The following is a 6,349-nucleotide window of genomic DNA, read 5'->3' on the forward strand; positions in this document are numbered from 1 at the left end:
ATATGCATGTAAGAAGCTACTAAGAAAATCTTACTGCTTCACTTTTAAAACCTAAATTTACAATTATGAAGATTCTTTGCAGAATGAAGCATCAGATTATTAAATTGCAAGAGGGATCTTTGCTGACCTATCCAATAAGTGACCTATATACAGGAAAGCTGTGTTATCTGGCACTTTGCTAACCGGAATTTCTGAACACCCAATGCAAATCTTCACTACACTACTACCCCAAATGACTTAATCATACAACAGAACTTGACCACAATGTCATTAACACTATGCGGTTTTCAGGATGGTAAGATGGCGGAAGGGAAAGAAAATTAGAAGAATATCACCTAGATCGACAGGAATTAACTTTTAATTAACAAAACATTTTAATCCACTTCTACTTTACCTTTTTGTGGCTGAACAATATTCCATTGTAAGGATATACCATATTTAGTTTATTTATCGGGTAATTAACATTTGGGTTGTTTCTGTTATGAATAATGCCTCTATGAACATTCATGTACAAGTTTTTGTATGGGCATATGTTTTCAATTCTCTTGGGATATACCTAAGAGGCATTACCAGGTCAGATGGAAACATTAATGTTTTTAACACTTTTTTTTTTAATACAGCAGTTATAGTTTATATTTAACATTTTGAGAAAGTGCCAAACTGTTTTCCAAAGCAGCTGCACTATTTTATATCCCTATCAGCAATTGGTGAAGGTTCCAATTTCTCCACACTCTGCCCCACACATTTTGTCTATCATTTTATTATAGCCATCCTACAGGGTGTGAAGTGGTATCTCACTGTGGTTTTGATTTGCATTTCCCAATGACTAATGATATTGAACATCTTTTCGTGTTCATTTTTACGTCTACATTCTAGATACTAGACCTTTATCAGAGATATGATTTGTAAATATTTTCTCCCATAAAAAAAATCTTTTTACTTTCTTGATAGTTTTTCTCTGATGCACTGTTCTAGTTTGCTAATGCTGCCAGAATGCAAAACACCAGAGATGGATTGGCTTTTATAAAAGGGGTTTATTTGATTACACAGTTATAGTCTTAAGGCCATAAAGTGTCCAGGGTAACACATCAACAATCGGCTACCTTCACTGGAGGATGACCAATGGTGTCCGGAAAACATCTGTTAGCTGGAAAGGCACGTGGCTGGCATCTGCTCCAAGATGCCATTCAAAATGGCTTTCTCCCAGGATGTTCCTCTCTAGGCTGCAGTTCCTCAAAAATGTCACTCTTAGTTGCACTTGGGGTATTTGTCCTCTCAGCTTCTGCAGAGCAAGAGTGCTTTCAACGGCCATCTTCAAACTTTCTCTCATCTGCAGCTCCTGTGCTTTCTTCAAAGTGTCCCTCTTGCTGTAGCTCCTCTTCAAAATGTCACTCACAGCTGCACTGAGTTCCCTCTGCCTGTCAGCTCATTTATATGGCTCCACTGATCAAGACCCACCCTGAATGGGTGGGGCCATGCCTCCACAGAACTATCTAATCAGAGTCATCACCCACAGCTGGGTGGGGCACATCTCCAAAGAAACGCTCAAAGAAATGTAATCAACACTGATAATGTCTGCCCACACAAGATTACATCAAAGATAATGGTGTTTGGAAATGTAATCAACACTGATAATGTCTGCCCACACAAGATTACATCAAAGATAATGGTGTTTGGGGGACATAATACATTCAAACTGGCACATGCACAAAAATTTTTAATTTTGATAAAGTCCAAACTTTCTATTTTTCTTTGGTTGCTTCTTTTTTTGGTGTCATATCAAATAAACCATTGCCCAATCCAAGATCATGAAGATCTACACCTGTGATTTCTTCCAAGAGTCTTATTAGTTTTTGCTCTTATATTTAGGCTGTCAGTTCACTTTCAGTTAATTTTTTGTGTGGGGGGAGTAAAGGAGGGGTTGAACTTCATCTTGTTGCATGTGATTATCCAGTTGTACCAGCACCATTTGGGGCATTCTTTCCCCATTGAATTGTCATAGCACTTGTCAAACTCAAATGACCATAGATATATGGGTATAATTCTGTACTCTCAATTCTATTCCACTGATCTTTGTCTTGATTACTGTAGCTTTGTAGTAAGTTTAAAAATTGGAACGTGTACACCATCCAACTTTGTTTTCCTTTTTCAAGATTTCTTAGATTATTCCATATCCCTTGTAAATTTTTGGATCAGCTTTTCTGCAGAAAAGGCAGCTGGGATTTTGATAGGGATTGCATTGAATCGGTAGATCAATTAGGGAAATATTGTTAACTTAACAATATTATCTTCTGCTCCATGAACATGAGATGTTTTTTCAATTTATTTAGATTTTTAAAATTTCTTTCAACAAGGTTTTTATAGTTTTCAGAATATAATTTTGTATTTCTTTTGTTAAATTTATTCCTACATATTTTATTCTCTTGGATGCAATTGTAAATGGTATTGTTTTCTTAATTCCATTTTTGGATTGTTCATAGCAATTGTATAGAAATACAATTTATTTTTTTAATAGTTTTTGTTTTTGTTTTTTTCAACAACAGATTTTTGAATGTTGATCTTGTATCCTGCAACCTTGCTAAACTCATTTATTAATTTTAATAATATTTTAGTGGATTCCACAGGACTTTTTTATATGCCAGATCATGTCCTCTTCAAATAAAGATAATTTTACTCTTCCTCTCTAATCTGAATACCTTTTACTTCTTTTCCTTGCACAATTTCTTCCCCTGACTAGAACCTCCAGGAGAATGCTGAATACAAGTGGGAAAAAGCAAGCATCCTTGTCTTGCTCCTGATCTTAGAGAGAAAGCTTACAGTCTTCCCCCATTAAGTATGATGATTTTAGCTCTGTGCTTTTTTTGTTGATGCTCTTTATCATGTGAAGAAATTCTCTTCTACTCATTTTGTTGAGTGTTGTTTTTATCACAAAAAGGAGTTTTTTTTATTTCATCAAATGCTTTTTCTGTCTCTATTGAGATGATCGTGTGTTTTTTGTCCTTTATTCTACTGATAGGTGTATTACATTGACTCATATGTTGAACCAACCTCACATATCTGGGATAAATCCTACCTGGTCATGGTATTTAATCCTTCTGATATGTCACTAAATTCAGTTTCGTAGCATTTTCTGAGGATTTTTGTGCCCATATTCATAAGGGACATTGGTGTGTAGTTTTCTTTTTTGTTGGATATCTTTGTCTTGTTTTGGTATTGAGTGTGGTAGTCAGTTTTATGTGTCCAATTTGCTAGGCTACAGACCCCAGTTTTTCAATCAAACATGAATGTAGGTATTGCTGTGTGTTCCAGTTTGCTAACGCTGCCACAATGCAAAATACTAGAAATGGATAGGCTTTTATGAAGGGGATTTATTAGGTTACAAATTTACAATTCTAAGGCCATAAATGTGTCCAAACTAAGGCATCAACAAGAGGATACCTTCACTGATGAAAGGCCAATGGCATCCAGAAAACCTCTGTCAGCTGGGAAGGCCCTTGGTTGGTATCTGCTGGTCCCTGGCTCCCAGGTTGTATTTCAAAATTGCTTTCTCCAAAATGTCTCGAGCCTTCTGTCTCTCTTAGCTTTTCTCAGCTCTCTGCTTGGTTCTGGGGCATGTCTCTCTAAGTATCTGGGAGTCCTCTCCTAGCTACTCAGGGGCAACTCTGGGCTTCATATCTTAGCTTAGTGTTCCAGTTCACTAATGTTGCCCTTTTACAAAATACCAGAAATGGATTGGCTTTTATAAAGGGGGTTTATTTGGTTACAAAGTTACAGTCTTAAGGCCATAAAGTGTCCAAGTTAAGGCGTCAACAATCGGGTATCTTCACTGAAGGGTGGCTGATGGCATCTGGAAAACCTCTGTTAGCTTGGAAGGCACATGGCTGGAGTCTGCTTGCTCCCAGTTTGCATTTCAAAATGGTGTTTTCCAAAATGTCAGCATCAGCTTTTGATGGTCATCTTCAAAATGTCTCTCTAAGCTTCAGCTGCAAGCTCTTTCTGTCTGCAGTCTTCTAGGGCTCAGAAAATTAATCAAGATCCACACAGAATGGGCAGTGTAATACCTCCATGGAAACAATCCATTCAAAGGTATTACCCACAGTTGGGTGGGTCACATTTCCATGGAAAGAACCCAATCCAAAGATTCCAACCTAAACAACACTAGCACCTCTGCCCCCACAATACTGCATCAAAGAACATGGCATTTTGAGGGATATAACACATCCAAACCAGCACATGTAGCATCTCCAAAATGTCCTTCTGTCTGCATCTCCAAGTGTCTCCAAGCATCAGCTTTCAACCACTGTCTCCAAAATGTCTCTCTCACCTTTTCTTGGGGTATTTTGTCATCTCTGCTTTCTGTGTGAGCTCTCTTTAAAGGACTCCAATGATCTAATTAAGACCCACTGTGAATGGGTGGGGTCCACACCTCCATGGAAATAATTCAGAGGTTCCACCCAAATCAACTGACTCATCTATCTGCCCCCAAAAGATTGCATTAAAGGATATGGCTTTTCTGGGGGACGTAATATATCCAAACTGGCACACCATGATTACATTTCGTTTGATGTAATTAAAGCCCACATCAGTTAACATTAAGTAGGGAAAATTTCCGTACATGATGTGGGCGGGCCTGATTCAATCAGTTGAGAGACTATAAGAGTAGAACCACGGCTTCCCTGAAGAGAAGAACATCTGCCTGTGGACAGCAGCTTCACCCTGTCCTTAAGAGTGCCATCCTTTCTGACAGCCTGCCCTATGCATTTTGACTTGCTTCAGAAGGACTTTCCTGGACACTCTCACAATTGTGTAAGCCAATCCCTTGCAATAGGTCCCCTCATATATTTTTCCTCCTGGTTCCAGTTCTCTGGTTGAGCCCTGACTGATACACAAGGTAATAGAGGCCTCATTAAATGATTTGGTAAGTGTTCTTTCCTCTACTATTTTTTTGGGAAAAGTTTGTGAAGAGTTTAATTTTAAGGTTTTTTGTTTTGTTTTGTTTTGTTTTAATCTAAAGAATTTATTCTATTGTATGTATTCACTTAAAGTTGATCTTTTATCTTAAATATGCCTGGGACATCTTTCAATGTTAGTATAATTTGGACCTAGTTCATATTTCCTTTAGTGCTGGATTATATTCCATAGTATAATACTCAAGGTTTTTTAGCTTGGCAGATAGATCTGAGTACAAATCCTAATTATAAGCTTACTAACAGTGTGAGTTTTGGCTGCTTCTATATTTTTTCTTTCCTAGACTTATTATTCATATTTTACAAATTAGGACAGAATTGTGGTTGGGTAAAACCTGGAGCTTACAGGGTTGCCTTCTCTCTGTTGTGTTCCCTGTCCAACTTCTTCATCCCCTCTAGATAAATTTTGATCTTTGGAACTTTGTTGGGGAAAAGAAAATGAAAAGAAAAATGAAACACAAGCCCCCCTGATTTTAGTAGCTTGGCCACAGTGTATCCTATTACAGTCATTTGTCATCAGGGTCGTCAGTGAAAATTAGATTTTTTTCTTCTAATAGTTATGGATTTCAGGGATAACAGTATAGATTCAACTGCAGCAGAGTTGAACAGATAACTGGGAAGAGAGTCAGGGAAGTCGTAGGGGCAGCTAATTGGAGAAAGCAGCTTCAAGATCACCCAAGGTGCTCTTTTAAAAACAGATACCTTGTTGCCATAGTTTTGATTCAGTAGGTCTGGGATATGCTTAGGGAACCTGGCTTCACTGTTTCTGAGCTTCAAGTAGCCTTATGTGAATGAGACCTTGACAAATTCTTAACCTTAAAAGGTATACAGAAAAAAAAAAGGTATACGGCCCCAACCTACTGTTGCATATGTGAAAAGGAAATTTAAAAGGCCTGCAATATGAGCCATTTCAATATGCATTATTTAGTAGAAAGGAAAAGTATTGAATCATTCCCCAGAAAATCTGTTTCTTTGCGACCTAGTAAGTGATTTATTTGTATCCCTGAACTTGAACTTCCTCTCCAGATCTAGTTTTCCTCATTTTATTAATGATTCCTTTTATTTTGCCTTAATCAAAATTCTATTCCCAACTTTGGCTTAATCATAATTCTATTCCCTTCAGGACCCCATTTCTGACTAAAGAGAGTAAGTTTCCATCTGCAAAAGAGTGAGTTAGGGAGATGGGAGAAGGGGAGAGGAAGGCCTGGTAGCCCAGGATGCTAACGATGGACGATGTGCAGAGCAGGAATGGTCCAGGAGGCTCTGATAACAGTGCATCCACAGTCCATCAGTCTCTGTGCTAGAGACCTGCACGGTCACTTGTAACATGGAGAGATGTGTTCATGGAACTGGCACCGTGTCTGTCATTCCTGGGCCTCATG

Source organism: Choloepus didactylus, chromosome 8 (genome assembly GCF_015220235.1).
Source record: "Choloepus didactylus isolate mChoDid1 chromosome 8, mChoDid1.pri, whole genome shotgun sequence".
NCBI classification, from domain to species: domain Eukaryota; kingdom Metazoa; phylum Chordata; class Mammalia; order Pilosa; family Megalonychidae; genus Choloepus; species Choloepus didactylus.